The sequence below is a fragment of the Sapajus apella genome, unplaced genomic scaffold (assembly GCF_009761245.1).
Source record: "Sapajus apella isolate SASKATOON/1434 unplaced genomic scaffold, GSC_monkey_1.0 scaffold260, whole genome shotgun sequence".
Classification (NCBI taxonomy): domain Eukaryota; kingdom Metazoa; phylum Chordata; class Mammalia; order Primates; family Cebidae; genus Sapajus; species Sapajus apella.
In genome coordinates this window covers 125,393-142,600 of record NW_022437200.1, presented here as the reverse complement: position 1 = coordinate 142,600, position 17,208 = coordinate 125,393, and the positions used below count along the sequence as shown (strand labels likewise).

Genomic DNA, 17,208 nt, shown 5'->3' with positions numbered 1-17,208 from the left:
TCTCTGCCACCCTCAGTCCGTCCCCTCCTGCCCGTGCCCCTCTTCTCCCTCCGTCCATTCCCTCTGCCCAGCCCCATCTGTCTCCTCTCCACTGCGCCGTGTGTCTGTCTTTTCTGTCTCTCTGGGTTGGTGTCTTCCTGCATCCGTGTCTGTCTGTCTGTCACTCTGCATGTCCATCTCTTTCTTGCTCTGCCTGTGTTTCATTCTGCCCATCCACTCTGGCATCTGTGGGTTTTCACGTCGCTATCTCCCTGGGGGTCTTTGTCTCTTTGTGCTGGGTCTTTTTGCTCTTCTCTCTCTGTCTCTCTCATCTCTGCCTCTCTGTGTCTCTGTTTTCCCCGAGGGTGTGTGTGTGTGTCTCTCTGTCTGTCCATCCACCGGCTCTCAGGCAACTGAAAATACCCCCTGCGTCTCATTTGATGTGCAGTTGTGAGATTCCCTTTGAATATTGCAGCAGTGAGTTGACGGTTGCCAAGGGAACAGGTCAGGAGAAATGGGGGGACTGAAGGGGGTATCGGGAGCCAGGCAGGGGGTGTGGGTATGCTTTTCTGTTTTCATCTTCTTTGGTGCTTTCCTTTTCCAAAGCATAAAAAAGGGCGACAATTTAAAATGATTTTTCAAGAATCAACACGACAGAAATAATGGCTCCTAATTGTGTTGGACTAAAAGCCAGGCAGGGAGAGTGGCAGTTCCCCCTCCTGTGCCTGGAGGGAGTTAATGGCCAGATTCTGGGAGTGGGGTGATTAGAGGGCCTGGAAGCCACTTTGCCTGGCACCTGGGACTGGCATGGCCCACAGCTGACTACCCCTGCTCAGCTCTGAGCGCAATTTCAGAACCCCTAAGCCTGGAGTGTCACAGCTGGATGTGAGATGAGGTTTTGTGGCCACACATGGAGGTGGGGGGTGCATTGGACCTACTGCTGGCCTTTTAGCCAGAGGTGGGGGCCAGGGCTGGGGACAAGAGGTGGGCAGAAGAGGCCAAGCTCTGGCCATTCTCAGACCAGTCACACATTCCGGTTTTCCCAGGCAGTTTTGCAAAAGCATCCTTGCTCTCCTCTGCCCAGCCCTAATTTGGTCATCATGGGGATTAACAGAGATGATCCCTGCACAGCACCCAGTACAGTGCCACAGTGGCCTAGCCGTCCACGCACCATCCTCTGCTGTCCAAGAGAACCCTGTGAGCTTGGACTGGACTTGAGCCATCTGCCTCTGGCATGGCCATGGTTGTTTCACCAGCATTTACTCACTTGTACACCAGAGTCTTCTGTGAGTAGGATGTGGGTTTGTGCAACAATAATGGTTACTTATTAGCTATATAATGAGTAGGAATTATTAATGGACTTGTTTTCTTGTGTCCTTTTCTAAACTGCCTATGAGCCCTTATCCATTTAACTTGCATGGTAAATCTTTGACATAGGGACTATTATTGTTCCCATTTTGCAGATGAGGAAATTGAGGAATTCGGCAGCTATGATACAGAAATGAAAGTGCAATCATTGGGGCAAATGCAGGAAGTCGGGGGATCAAAGAAGCAGACGAGGCCTGAGCAGGGTCTGGCAGGTTGTGTGGGTGACTACTGGGTGCATTGTGTGAGGGTGGGTTTGGAGGGCTGCATGCGTGGATAGCCGACAGGTGTAGAGGTGGGTGTGAGGCCCACCTGGGAAGATTAGGAAGGACCTGGAATGGAGCGAAGGCCCCTTGCAGGGATGTTGAGCACCTATATCATCTTCCCCACCCCCAGTCGCCTGTGAAGAACTGAGTTGAGGAACAAGGCTGTCACCACCCTGGTGATTTCCAGCCTTGCCCAGCCATTGATTCTGCGGGACCAGACTGCAGGGAGCCAGCTCCGTTCAACATGAACCCCCCAGGAGCGCAGGGCTTCTCCCTTCACGCACCTGCCCCTCGTCCTCCCCAGTCAGCCTGAATCCTGTCCTCTGTCCCTGTGTCCCCATTTGCTTTGACCCCATCTGTCCCCAGTAGTTGTCCTACATCTTTCAAAGAGATGCCTGGTGAGGGTGGGGCTAGGTGGTGGGGACAGTGTCATTGCTGTGTCCTGGAGCCTGTGTGTGACTCGGTAGTCTCTCCTCAAGGTAGATGTTTCTCCCCTTTTGTCAAGCCCAGGTCCAAGCAACTCCAAGTGCCAGCCGATGCTGCCCAGGGCTTCCGAGCTGTGTTTCTCACAATCTGTGGGAAACATGGTCCTGCAGCTTCCAGCATTGGGTAGGAGGGAGCCAGAAATGGAGACAAGACTGGGATAAGGACGCAGACAGGGGCTAAGCTCTCTGCGGAGGCTGCACCTGCAGAGGGGCATGATGGGAGGACAGTGTGGGGCCCGGTGTCAGGAGAGCTGCAGTGAAGAGGTGCCGTGGGCCTTGGCATGTGGGAAGGCCTTGGAAAGGTGGAGAGAAAGAAAGGGAATGAGCACCTCCTGGGGCTCTCTAGTAGCCTGGACCTGCGCCCCAGTGCATGATAATCGAATTAGGACTGACTGACACCCTTAGTGACTTATTTTGGCTATTGGCCTTCCCTTCTCATGGGCTTCCCAGTACTAGTTAGGAGCCTGAGTTTTAGAGAAGTGCTCTTTAGTTTTTGTATTCTGATGTTTTGGGCTTTGCTGACTCTAGAGGGACTATCCATTCCAGTTCCTAGAGATAGATGTCTCCCTGCCAGTATGCCTTTTATATGCAAACCACCCAGTCCAGAACCCACATCCAGCCAGCGCCTCTCACACTCAGGACAGTGGTGTGACACTGTCCTGTGTGTGACAGTGGGGTGACACTGTCCCCCTGCCCTAGACCCTAGGGTCAGGATCAGACACCCAGGGACAGCCCTGTGCCTCAGAGCTCCCAAATTATTCAAATTAATTTACCTGACACCTGCTCACCCACCTCACGGTCTCTTCTTGCATATTCTGTAATGGAGACTCCTGCCCAAGTCCTCTCTCCCTCCGTCTCCTACCGACCTGCTGCTTCTCTGTGGGGCCCTGCGTGGTGCACTCGCTCCTGTTCCTCAAGATCTGTGAGTAACCAGCCCTCTTTCCAATGGCAGTCGGCTTTCTCTGCTGGCCTCACCACACTGAGCATTTAACACAGCCTCCCAGGGTGTGCGCCAGGCCCCTCCACATGACCCTGCAGGTCCACTGCCTTTTTCCTCTGCTCAGGGCCCTGGAAGCCTGTCCTTGGGGAGGATGACATCTGCAGGCTCTGGGCTTCCAGCTTCCATAGCTTTGGAGACACCAGCCAGAAGCCTAAGGGCAGGCGGAGGGTGAGGTTGGGGGGATTATCCATGTACCCCTCCCTGCAGGATGTGGGCTCTCAGTTCCTCTGCAGTGGCCACAGCTCTTCTTGGGTGACCTGCTCCTGTAGAAGTTCTTTCTCTGGGTTCTGGGATACGTCTTCTCTTCTCACCTTGCAGGTCTTGGCATGGCAAGAGCTTCCTGCTGTCGCTGGCCCCAGGTGCTTCACCATCACCATTTCCCTGAGCCCTGATCGCTCTGTGTAAATGGTCCTTAGTGAAATGCTCCTCTATTTTTCCACTGGCATGAGTTCTGGTCTCCTGCCAGCCCTGATAACAGGGATGACAATGGCAGGGCTGGGCTGGGCAAGGGGTGGGGGTGATCCTGAGGCATTAACCTGGGAAGCTATCTTTCATCTTAAGAGAGTTTTCTTGTTGATACTTCAATTAAACTATTCCAGGACAAATCCTCAAAATGTGAAATTATATGGATCAGATGGGAGAAAATAGATATACCCATTCACCTTCTTCAGTTACTTTTTTCCTTTTTTAGAGAGATAATTGGGACTGTTTCCCAAAATGTGTTAATTCTTCTACCACCTCCACAATTTTTGCCATATCTGCGCACCACCTGTATGATTATTTATCTAATAATTTCCTTTCACTCAGCTTACTTTTTGAAACAGTCAGGTGTATATAATTTACATAATTGGAGATATAATTTACATACAGTGGAATTTACCCCTTTGAAGCATGAGGTTCAGTGAGTTTTAACAAATGCACACAGTCACGTGACCACCACCACCACCGAGACCCAGACTGGTGCACTGCTCCCATGCTTCTCTGGTGCCTCTCCGTAGTCAGACCCATCTGCCACCCAAGGCCCCGGGCCACCTGATCTGATTCCTGTTCCCAGGGTTCCCCACGGCTCTGCCTTTCCCTGAACTTCATGTGAATGGGGTCATACAGTGTGTGGATTTCATGTCTCACTCCTTTCACTTAGCAAGATAATGCCACCCCTAGTTGTTTTTTTTTTGAAGTGGAGTCTTTCTCTGTCACCCAGGCTGGAGTGCAATGGCACAATCTCGGCTCACTGCAACCAACCTCTTCCTCCCAGCTTCAAGTGATTCTCCTGCCTCAGTCTCTCGAGTAGCTGGGATTACAAGCATGCAACACCAAGCCTGGCTAATTTTGTATTTTTAGTAAGGACAGGGTTTCGCTATGTTGGTCAGGTTGATCTCAAACTCCTGACCTCAGGTGATCTGCCTGCCTCGGCCTCCCAAAGTGCTGAGATTACAGGTGTGAGCCACTGTGCACGGCACACCTTTTCTTTTTTTTTAATTATTTTTTATTTTTTTATTCAGTCTCCATAGAGACTCAAAAATTGCCAATGCCAACTATATTTCAAGTCATCATGGTGGGGTATTGGGAAAAGTTTTCAATTAGCAATAATCACGCCTCGGATAAACCTCATTGGCTATGATATTGCCACTGCACAAAGCTACACCTTTTCTTTTTTTAAATCAAGCTAAAACCAAAATCACAATGTATTCATTCTATTGTTCAACATTCTTGTTTCTATATGCTGTGTTTACATGGAGTAATTCAACAAACCCATAGCCTGGCTTTTATTTTGGAATATTTCCAGGCAGTAGAATTCTCCCTTCTTAGTTGTGACAAATGCGTACAGTCATGTATCCACCACCACAAGCAAGGTACAGACAGTGCCGTCACCCCAAAACCTCTGGGATCTCCCTTTGCCATCAATCACTTCCTCCTCTCCAAACCCACTCCCTGCAGACACTGAGCTGACATCCCTCCCATAGGATTACTTTTGCCAGAGTTTCTTATGAGTGGAATAGATGTGGACTTTCGAGTTTGGTGTCTGTCACTGAGCATGTTTTTGAGTTCCCCCATAGTCCTTTATGTATTAATATTTGTTTCCTTTTATGACTGAGTGCTATTTTATTGTACCAATGTGTCGCTATCCCTTAGTCCATTCACCAGCCAGTGGACACTTGGGTTGTTTCTGGTGTGGGCTCGTTATGAATAAAGCTGCTATTAATATTTGTACACAGGTCTTTGGCCACATGTGTTCATTTACCTCACCTCGCATAGAATTGCAGGATTGTATTGGAAATGTATGCATAGCTTTATAAGACATGGCCCAACTATCTTCCAGCCAGGCTTTGTGCTTTTCCTTCCCACCAGCAGTGTGTGAGAGTCCCAGCCATTCTGTATCCATCAGCACTCAGCTATGAGGTTTTACATTTTAGCAGATTGAGTAGGTGTGAAGCGGTAACTCACTGTGGTTTTAATTTGCATCTCCTTAATGACTAAGGACACTAATGATGTCGAGCATCTTTTTGGAGGCTCATTTCCTGTATCTCTTCTTGGGTGATGCATTTCTTTAACTCTTTTGTCCATTTTTATTGGGTGGTTCGTCTTTTTCTCATGGAGTTGTAAGAGTTCACCTTGTCTTCTAGACATCAGCCTTTGGTCAGATATATGTTTGACAAATATTTTTTCCCCAGTTCTTGGGTGCTTTTACATTCTCTTAACAGTGTCTTTTTTCTTTCTGTTTTATTTTTATTTTTTTTGAAACAGGGTCTTGCTCTGTTGTCCAGGCTGGAGTGCAGTGACGCAATCTTAGCTCACTGCAGCCTCAGCCTCCCGGGCTCTAGAGACCCTCCCACCTCAGCCTCCTGAGTAGCTGAGACCACAGGTGGGCACCACCACACCTGGCTAATTTTTGTATTTTTTGTAGAGATGAGATTTTGCCATGTTGCCCAGGCTGATCTTGAACAAATGGACATAAGTGATCTGCCTGCCTTAGCTTCCCAAAGAATTGAGATTACAGGTGTAAGCCACCACACCCAACTTGTTAACATGTCTTTCAAAGAGCAAGGGTATTTAAGTTTGATGAAGTCTTCAACTTACTTTTAAAACTTAAACATGTTGTTTTACAGCTTTACATGGAAAACCCATAGTATTTGCCATAAATTGATATGTTAGAAATGCTTTTGGAAGAAAGTTACAGGAAACTCAACTTTCAAGGCCTTTGGGAGTTATTCTAATAAACATGTGATTACCCCATAGAACAGGAAAGCTTGAAAAGGCAGTCCTGGTAATGTCATCAAGGGCCAGACCTTCCCACCTCTCCACCCCACCTTCAGCAGCACGGTGATGTTTGCCCTCAGTCTCGTTGCCTCGAGTTCCTGGATGGCTGCCCAGCTCTGGGCATCACAACCATTGTTCAGAGCGAGAAGAAGAGCAGTTGCAGACAGAGCAGGGCGAGGCCAGTGTGGGGCCAGCCAGGGACCCAGGGTGGCGCACCAAAGGAGGCAATGGTCATAGTGCATGGCCCTGATGGTGAACACCTCTTTAAATCTGGAACCCTGGGCATGTCTCTTGCCTCACACTAGGCCCAGCCCTAGCACAGAGCTGGGAGTTCCTCTGCCTTTCTCTTATCATGTGATTCTTTCCTGGAAGCTCCCCCAGCAGACTGCTCTATGTTTCATGGTTAGAACTAGGACTGTACTCATAGCCATTTTTGAATGCACGGGTGACCAGGGGAGAAGATATCCTGGCATGTTGCAAGAAGAAAGTGGAGAAAGCATGCTTCTGGTTGAAGGAGAAGAACTTTCCTGTGTTTAAGATGCAAGCAAATTGTGCATGTCAAAAGAACATGACCCAACGTACTATTTTGAAACTGCTGGCTTTGCTAACTTACAAAATCTGTTTAGTCCAGCATGTATTTGAGTTTGTGGCCCTTGTTAAAATCCATGTACATTATGGAATTACAAAGGACACAGAATGACCAGAACAATCTTGGAAAAGAACAAGTTTGGAGGACTACACATCCCAATTTCAAAACTTATTACAAAGCTACAGTGTGGTACTACTTAAGAACGGATATATAGACCAATTGATAGAATTGAGAGTCTAGCAGTAATTTATGGTCATTTATGTTCAACTGGTTTTTGGCAAGGGTGCCAAAAGAGTATTCAATGCAGAAAGAATTGTCGTTTGAACAACAGTGCTGAGGAAACTATCTACAAACACAAATAAATTTGGGCCGCTACCTCACACCATATACAGAAGATTAACTCAAAATGGATGAAAGACCTAAAACTATAAGAGTTAAAACTGAAAACTGTTAGAAGGAAAGATAGGGGAAAAAGTGTGTGACCTTGAATTAGGCAACAATTTCTTAGATATTATCCCCAAAGCACAAGCAATGAAAGAAAAAGTAGATAAAGTAGATTGCAAAACTAGTGTGTCAAAGGACACTATCAAAAAAGTGAAAAGACAACTCACAGAATGGGAGAAATATGTTCAAATCTGATAGGAGTCTAGTATTCAGAACACTTAAAGACCTACCATGGCTCAAAAATAAAAGGATGAAGAACACAGTTAAAAAAAACAGACAAAGGATCTGAGTAGACATTTCTCCAAAGAAGATATACAAATGGTCAGTAAGACATGAAAAGATCCTCTGAATATCACTCGTCATTAGGGAAATGGAAATCAAACCCACAATAAGATAACAATTTCACACCTGCTAGGATGGCTACAAGTTTTTAAAAAGGGAAAATAACAAGTGTTTTTGAGGATGTAAAGAAATTAGAATGCTGGTGTATTGCTGATGGAAATGTACAATGATGCAGCCACTGTGGAAAATAGTTTGGCAGTCCCTCAAAAAGTTAAACATAGAACTACTATGTGACCCAGCAATTCTACTCCTGGGTAAAAAAACGTATGTTCACACAAAAACTTGTATATGAATATTCATAGCAACATTATTCATAGTAGCCAAAAGTGCAACCCATCCAAATATGGCATATCCATACAATGAAATATTATTCAGCCATAAAAAGGAATGAAGGACTTGCTGTTCCAAGTGCAGAACCTTGGAGACATTGTGCTAAGTGGAAGAGTCCAGTCACAAAAGACCACATAGCCTGTGATTCCATTTATATGAAACATCCCGAAGAAGCAAATCCATGGAGACAGAAAACAGGTGAGTGACTCCCAGGGGCTGAGGGAAGGCAGAAATGGGGCATGGTGTTAAGGGAATGGATTTCTTGGGGCATGATTAAAATGTTCTGGAATTAGATAGTGGTGGTGCTGGTGCAACATAGTGAATATCCCAGGAACCACAGAAGTAGTTTTTAAATGGTGAAGTTTATCTTATGTGACTTATATCTCAATTAAAAAGTTGTTTAAAAGGACCTTGTGCCTGGAGAGACTCCAGACTGAAAGCTGAGGAGGGAGGCTGTTCCATCCAAGAACTTGTGCCTTCTTCCCCATCAGAGGCGTCCATGGCACAGTGGGACCCGCATGGGGAGAGGCAGAGGCAGCTCCTCAACCTGGGGAGGACAGGTATGTGTTGCCTTCTGAAGGCAGCAGGGGCCATCTGTGGTCCTGGAAAGCAGTGGCAGTCTCCGGCTCAGGGCCCAGATCCCCATGCACCCAGGCAAATGTCACCTGCAGAAGTTTCAAGCTAGCCTGGCGTAGTGGGTTGCTCTCGCCACACGTGAGTGGAGGTTCGGAGACACCTGGAGTGCCAGCTTCTGGGCTGCAGCCCCAAGAGACAGACAACCTGCCATTTCCCTTCCCTCTGTGTGCACAGCCTGGCTTCATTAGTGGGAAGGTGATGATCTAATTTCCTCCAAACAAATGTTTGGGATGTGGAGTTTTCCTTCAACAATGAGCAGTGGCAGACGGTGAGAAATCTGCTTGCACCTTCTGGGGCTGGGTGGGAGAGCCACCCTGACATGCCTGACAGCCGAGCAGGCACTGTCTGCTGTGTCCCAGGGTTTCCTCACATCCTGAGCTGGGACATGATTGGCTGGAGCAGTAGGAAGGATGATGCTGGTCCATCAGTGGTCAGGGGACAAGGCAGGCAGACTGGGAGGAGCTCTTCTGATGGTCCCTCCACAAACTTAGAGTTGGAGAGCCCTGCATTTGCCACACCCTCAAGAATGACTTGGGCAAGGCACTTGCCCACCTGAGTCTCTAGGAAGGGGACCTTGAGACAGAGCTCAGTAGGCAGGTTGTTCGGGGGCCGGTCCTGTGGCAGGGAGGGAGGAAGCAGGAAGGGGCAGAGGGGCACACTGAGCTGCAGTGCAGGTGCAGTGACAGCCTCCATTACCCTTGTAGGAATCTCAGAGCTGTTCTGAGTCTGGGATGTCGCAGGGCCATGCCTATGTGGGGCAGCCATGGGACATGGGCTCTCCCTGGAGCAATGACATATACATTTGGGGCAAGGCCTCTCTGGCCCCAGCACTGCAGAGAGCTGGTGAGGAAGCCCTGGAGAGGCCCAGGTGATGTGATGCAGCCTCCAGCATACCAGTCTCTAAGGTGTGGAACTCGGAAGGCTCTTTCTCTGGGTGAGAAGCAATGATGAGAACACAGAGGCAGCAGGGAGCTCACCTTGTCCAGGGCTTTCAGCCATATTCTCAGTCCTTGCAAGGATGGTGTGATCTTGGCGGGCTGCCTCTGAGATTTTACCAATCAGAAAAAGATTCCAGGTCTAATTTGTCCCTGTGTCTTGGGTCCCCAGGGCTGGGCTTTCCTGGTGTGGAGTGGGCACTGGGAATTGTTAGTGTCTTCACTTCTCAGTTTAACTGTGGCTTTCACCATTGTCCTACTGTTTTCTTAGCATTAATTCCCCTCTTACTGAACATCCTACAACATTAGGATGTGCCAGATCGAATATTTAGGTCTTTTATTGTCCTTCTTAAAAATTTTTAAATTTTTTTTTATTTTTAGACACAGGGTGCCACTCTATTGCCCAGGCTGGAGCGTGGTGGCACAGGCAGGGCTTACTGCAACATCAGACTCCTGGGCTCAAGTGATCCTCCCATCTCAGCCTCCTAAGTAGCTGGACCACAGGCATGCACCACCACACTCTGTGAATTTTTTATTTTTAGTAGAGATGGGTTTTCACCATGTTTCCCAGACTGGTCTCGAACTCCTGAGCCCCAGTGATCTGCTAGCCTTGGCCTTCCAAAGTGCTGGGATTACAGCGATGAGCTAATGCACCCAGACTGTCCTTTTTTAAAAAAAATTACATGATCTTTTCTTAATAAAGTCAATGAATGAAATGATTTTTGTCTTAGTAGAAACTGATAGTTGAGAAGGTATTTGCAGAAACTCCATGAGGCTCTTCCTGTGTTTGAACCAGCTTCGAGCCTTGACTCAAACGTCACCCTCTCCACAAAGCCGCCCCAAACACCCCTGTGGTCCAGGCACTGTGCATAGCCAGCCCACACCACCACCTTGAGTGGCTCATGCTACCAGTCCTCTTTATAACACAAGTGACAGAAACCCTGTGCAAATCACCGTCAGTGGCAGAGGAGGGCAGCCCAGGCACTCAGGAAGCTAGTGGGTGCCTCCACTGAGACTGGATCTGACCATCAAGCAACAGTCCCAAGAGCCCGGGACCTCCTTGGCTCCCTTACCCCCCAGAAGTCCCCGTTCTACAGCAGCTCCAGTGCCCACACCCTCACACCACTGCATTCTTCCCAGAAGTCCAGATGACCCCAGCTCTCAAGGGGCCATGTGGCCTGAGAGTGGATGATCAGGGTGGGCCCCAGAAGAAAATTAAGTGTGTTGTTTTCCTAACCAAGGGAAGGATGAATGGACCTGGGAGAAGACCCTCAAGTCCTCTCAAAAACAGATGTTAACACACCCAGATCTGAATTCATTCAACTCCCATTAGCCAAGGGACAGCTTGAAGGCCACCACAGCCTGGAAGCCCTCCAGCTGCCTGCTGAAGCTCCAGGCCACTCCATGCTGGCAGGACTCCTTGCACGGCTCTGACTGGCATTTTCTGTGCTGTGTTGGTGGATGAGACTGTAGCCCTGAGGGCCCTCATAGTGTCTGGCTGCTCTCTTGGTCTCCAGTCTGGAGCATGACCCAGCCCAGAGAAAGAGCTGATGGGTGTCTTCTTGCTGCATGAACTGGATGGTCAGGCTGATACGGTGGGGATCGTGGGGCAGGCATGGAGCTTGGGTTATGGGGAGAATCCCGAGGTTGGGAACAGGCCAGGCCAGGCATAGCCTCTGCAGAGTCACTGGGGACTGCCACACAACTGTGCCCCCATGCACTGAATGCAGCAGTCGGGGAAAAGCTGAGGGACACCCCCTAGGGGGCCACAGATGGCTCTGGGGCTCAGCACCTCAACTCTGCACTCTGTCACCCCAGCCCAAGCTCAGGTAGGGCTCTGGAACGACCACCCCCACACTGAACACCCCCCTCTCCACCTCCTACCACGTTGGGTTTCCTCCTCTGTGCCCGTCACAGCTGGGGTATCTTCAAAAAATCTCCTTGGAGGAGCTTAAGGGTGGCAGGAAGCAGTGGGGACATATGACACTTGCTTTTTATTCAGCTTATATGTTTACTTAGGGAGACTGCTGTGGGATGTTGGAGGCTATGGGAGAGGGAGCTAAAGAACTCTCAAACCTTGCTGCCATCACGACAAACTTCTAGAAAGAGCTTTTACACTCGCTGCCTCTATTTCTCATTCTTCAACCCATTTCATCCTGCATTAGGGGCTGTCTCACCTCACCCCTGAAAATTCTCCCATCTTAGGGCCACCAGCAACTATATGCTACTAACATGAGTGGCTCTTAAGTTCTTGTTTTAGCTGACCTCTCAGAAGCTTCAGTGAAACCCGAAATAACATGGGGTGACATAATAGTTGAGTTCTCTCTACTGCCTATGCACGCAGTCCAGGCCTGACGCAGCAGCTCCAATGTCTACACAAACTCAGACTCCCTCCACAGTGCAGCTCCTGCATCTCAGACATGCAGCTTTTCCCCTTATGGCCACTCCCATACTTTTGGCTTGAATGACATCAACCCACCTGGTCCTTATTTGCCTCTTTGATGGGGCAACACTGCTGCCAGCCCCTGGAGTGCTGGGGTGTCTGCAGGGCTCTGCCTCAGATCCCCCCATCATTCTCTTCTCATTCTGCACACTGCCCTTAGGTGGCTGCTTCCCATCCATGCAGGGGCCATGAACTCCCAAGCACCCACCTCCAGCCAGGCTTTCACTGCTGGGCACCAGACGCCTTTTCTAAGTGCCTGCTGTGTCGTACAAGCCTCGCAGGCTTCCCACACATGTGCCCCTCTGGCTGTCCCTGGGAACGGCTCCCGCCCATCCAGTTCCTCAGGCAGGGTCCTAGGCTTCCACCTCAGTGTGTGGATTCCATCCTCCCCTTCTTCTTTTTTTTTTTTTTATTTTGAGACACAGTTTCTGTCACCCAGATTGGAGAGAAGTGGGGTGATCTCAAATCACTGTAACATCCGCTTCCTGGGTTCAAGTGATTCTCCTGCCTCAACCTCCCGAGTAGCTGGGACTACAGTCACGTGTGACTACACCCCTTTCATTTTGTATTCTTAGTAGAGATGGGGTTTCACCATGTTGGCCAGGCTGGTCTCGAACTCGTGACCTCAGGTGTTCTGCCGACCTCGGCCTCCCAAAGTGCTGGCATTACAGGCATGAGCCACCACACCTAGCCTACTTCTTTAACAGACATAATCATGAAGTCTCAGCAATTCTACTTCCAGATGTCTCTCAATCCTCCTACTCCCACCTTCTAGCCAGTGTCACCACTCAGTTCTCACTGAGGCTCTTTCCCCGCACACCCTCTCACTGCATCTGCCCGCAGTGCCTCCACTCCTGACTGTGCTCCACACTCCTGTTAGGAGGCCTCTGACAATGTGGAGTAGCTACTTCCCTCTCAGAGGCTGCTGTGGCTCCAGGTTGTTCTCCACGTGCATCTCATCTTTATCCATCACCTCCACCCTTGTCCCAGGGTGTCCAGGGCACCCTCTGTATTTTAGGGACCAATGCAAGTTCCTGGAGAGCTGGCACACATCTGTCCCATTCTTTGCTGTGTCATCTGAGCCAGTACCTGGCACAGGGTAGGGCTCAGTGAGTACTGGTTGTCAGTAAGGGATAGTAGAGAAGAAGAATGGAGACAGCGCAGCAGAGAAAGGCACACTGGTAGGACAGAACAGGAAGCCACACGTAGGCCCAGACCCATATGGATTCAATATGGATGGAAGTGGCATTTCCAACCAAAGGGGGAAGGTGGATTTTACAAAAAAGCTATTAGAACAATTACGTCACTGTTTGGGGGAAAAAAAATGAAGCTGAATTTAAACTGGTTGTGAGGCCCAAATGAGTGGGTTTGTGCCTAACACTGTTCAAGGCACAGGACATAACAGCAACAGAACCAAGGTCCCCCTCATGGTGCTCAGTGCCAGCAGATGAACAGAGGTCAAACCTGCAGGGGAAAGAAAAAGTGTGAGGAGTGTGGGGAGACAGGCAAGCCAGGGCATGGAGGCAACAGCTGCTATTTTAGATATGCCTCAGGCAGAGTGAGGAAAGAGGCATGTAAATGTTTTCAGGAGGTGGCTGGTACTCAGGTGGATGGCACAGAAAAAGGGTCTCTGTGTGGTTGAGGAAGAAGAAAGCCAGTGATATTGTTTGGCTCTGTGTCTCCACCCAAATCTCACCTTGAATAATTACCACGTGTCAAGGGCAGGACCAGGTGGAGGTAATCAGATCATGGGGGCAGTTTCCCCCATACTGTTCTTATGATAGTGAGTTCTTACAAGATCTGATGATTTTATAAGGATCTTCACCCTTGGGTCAGCTCTCATTCTCTCTCCTGCCACCCTGAGAAGAGGTGACTTTCACCATGATTCTAAGTTTCCTGAGGTCTCCCCAGCCATGTGGAACTGTGGAGAATTAAACCTCTGTGAGTTAATTAAACCTCTTTTCTTTATAAATTACCCAGTCTCAGGTATTTCTTCATAGCAGCATGAGAACAGACTAATATAGTAAATTGGTACCACAGAGAGTGGGGTGGTGCTAGAAGGATACCCAAAAACATGGAAGCGACTTTGGAACTGGGTAACATGCAGAGGTTGGAACAAATTGGAGGGCTCAGAAGAAGACAGGAAGATGTGGGAAAGTTTAGAACTTCTTAGAGACTTGTTGAATGGCTTTGACCAAAATGCTAATGATATGGATGATGAAGTCTAGGCTGAGGTGGTCTCAGATGGAGATGAGGAATTTGTTGGGAACTGGAATAAAGGTGACTCTTGCTTTGCTTAAGCAAAGAGACTGGTGACATTTTGCACCAGTACTAGAGATCTGTGGAACTTTGAACTTGAGAGAAATGATTTAGGGTATCTGGTGGAAGAAATTTCTAAGCAGTAAAGATTCAAGAGGAAGCAGAGCATAAAACTTTGGAAAATTTGTAGCCTGATGATGCCACAGAAAAGAAAAGTCAATTTTCTGGGCAGAAATTCAAGCTGGCTGCAGACATTTGCATAAGTAACAAGGAGCCAAATGTTAATCACCAAGACAATGGGGGAAATGTCTCCAGGGCATGTCAGAGAGCTTCACAGCAGCCCCTGGCCTCACAGGCCTGGAGGCTTAGGAGGGAAAAATGGTTTCATTGGCTGAGCACAGGGACACCCTGCTCTTTGCAGCCTCAGGACATGGTGGGTGCCCTGTATCCCAGCTGCTTCAGCTCTATCCATGGCTAAAAGGGGCCAAGATACAGCTTGGGCTATGACAAGGGTGCAAGAGTGTGCAAGCCCCAAGCCTTGACAGCTTATACATGATGTTGGGCCTGTAGGTGCACAGAAGTCAAGAATTGAAGTTGGGGAACCTCTTCCTAGATTTCAGAGAATGTATGGAAATGCCTGGATGTCCAGGCAGAAGTTTGCTGCAAGGACATAACCATCATGGGAAAACCTCTGCTAGGTCAGTGCAGAAGGAAAATGTGGGGTTGGATTCACCACACGGAGTCCCCCCTGGGGCACTGCCTAGTGGAGCTGTAAGAAGAGGGCCACTGTCTTCCAGCCTCCAGAATGGTAGATCCACCAACAGCTCGCAACATTAACATGGAAAATCCACAGACACTCACCAGTGTACAGCCTGTGAAAGCAGCCAGGCTGGGGGCTGTACACTGCAAAGCCGCAGGGGCATAGCTGCCCCAGGCCATGGGAGCCTACATCTTGCATCAATGTCACCTGGATGTGAGACAAGGAGTCAAAGGAGATAATTTTGGGACTTTAAGGTTTAATGACTGCCCTATTGGATTTCAGATGTGCATAGGGCCTATAGCCCCTTTGTTTTAGCCAATTTGGAATGGGCGAATTTACCCAATGCCTGTACCTCCATTGTATATAAGAAGTCAGTAACTTGCTTTTGATTTTACAGGCTCATAGGAGGAACAGACTTGCCTTGTCTCAGGTGTGACTTTGGACTTACACTTTTGAGTTAATGCTAGAATGAGTTAAGACTTTGGAGGACTGTTGGAAGGGCATGATTTTGTTTTGAAATGTGAGGACATGAGATTTGGGAGGAACCATGGGCAGAATGATATGGTTTGGCTCTGTATCCCACCCAAATCTCACCTTGAATTATAGTAATACCCATGTGTCAAGGGCAGGACCAGGTAGAGATAATTGAATCATGGGAGTGGTTTCCCCCATGCTGTTCTCATGAAAGAAATTCTCATGAGATCTGCTGGTTTTATAAGGGGCTTCCTCCTTTGCTCAGCTCTCATTCTGTCTGCTGCCACCCTGAGAAGAAGTGCCTCCCACCATGACTGTAAGTTTCCTGAGTCCTTGGAACTGTGAATCAATTAAGTCTTTTTTTTTTTTTTTTGTAAATTACCCAATCTCAGGTATTTCTTCATAGCAGGATGAGAACAGACTAATATAGCCAGCATGATTGGAGTGAAGCCAGGGATGGGGAGGGTGGCAGTAGCGGGGGAGGGTGAGGGCAGACAGGGAGCCAGCCCTACTTGCTTGCGCTGTTCTAATTCTAAGCATGAGGGTGATCTTTGGAGATGATAAGCCAGGTATGGTTCCAGCCCTCGTGGAGACTGCATTAGGGAGAAGGTGACTGTGAACAACCAAACAAGCAAATAATCGAAAGTTTAAATAGTGACATATGCTAAGTAGGAGATGGGACTTGATTCTGGAGGTGGGACCTAGGTGCCAGGACAAAATGAGGACTAGCTGAAACAGGGACAGGGTGGGAAAAGCCATCCATAAGACATGCCCACCAGTGTGACATGTCAGTTTACTGTTTCCATGGCAACACCTGGAAGTTACTGTCCCTTTCCATAGCAACTACCCAATAACCCAGAAGTTATTACCCCTTTTCTGGAAATGTCTGCATAATCCACCCCTTAATTTGCATGTAATTAAAAGTGGATATAAACATGACTCAGGGCTGCCTCTGAGCTGCTGTTCTGGGCATACTGCCTATGAGGTGGCCCTGCTCCACTCCACAAGAAGCAGTACCTCTGCTGCCACTGTGCACTGCTGCTTTAATAAAAGTTGCTGTCTAACATCACTGACTTGCCCTTGAGTTCTTTCCTGGGTGAAGCCAAGTACCCTTCCCAACTAAGTCCCAATATTGCTTGCCTTGTATCAAGAAAATATTCAGGGTGTTGTGGGAGAGAGGGAGGGATGGGTGAGGAGCTGTGGTCAGGGAAGGTAGCCTGGAGGAGGTGCTACTAAAAAAAGTTGGCCACATGCAGGGCTAGAGGCAAAGCGGGCCACACACAGGCTGGGCAGTTGGCACCTGAGGTGCTCAGAGCTGGGTGCTCTGCAGGTCGTCAGGAGGTAAATGTGACCTGCACAAAATAGAAAAAGGAAGAGAACAGAGCAAGGGGAGGCTGGAGTGGTCCTTGCAGGTGGCAGGGTGCTGTACTGAACAACTCCAACCCTGGGCCATGTTGCTTCCAACCTTTTCTCTCTTATCAGTGTGTGTTGTGCATTTTCCCAAGCCAATGCATATTGGCCACATGTTATTTCATACCAGGGATGCGCTTGCTCTAGTGGAGAATCCAATTCCCTCTAGACATTTGATGTTTGTTGTTTTGTTTTGCAAATTCTATGATAACAAGCAAAGCTGCAGTTTTGCC

General features: G+C 48.5%; 1 long non-coding RNA gene and 1 other non-coding gene across 2 annotated transcripts in view; one reads left to right on the top strand and one right to left on the bottom strand.

Moving 5' to 3' along the window:
• The first annotated feature begins 429 nt into the window (after window positions 1-429).
• LOC116545345 overlaps window positions 430-17,208 on the top strand; it is a 32,738-nt gene continuing 15,959 nt past the window's right edge. Inside the window, exon 1 of the long non-coding RNA XR_004266281.1 lies at window positions 430-483. This is a non-coding gene — a long non-coding RNA (uncharacterized LOC116545345). The remainder of the gene's footprint in view (window positions 484-17,208) is intronic.
• Window positions 4,598-4,736, bottom strand: LOC116545349. Its single transcript, XR_004266282.1, has one exon. It is a non-coding gene; the product is annotated as a U4 spliceosomal RNA (small nuclear RNA).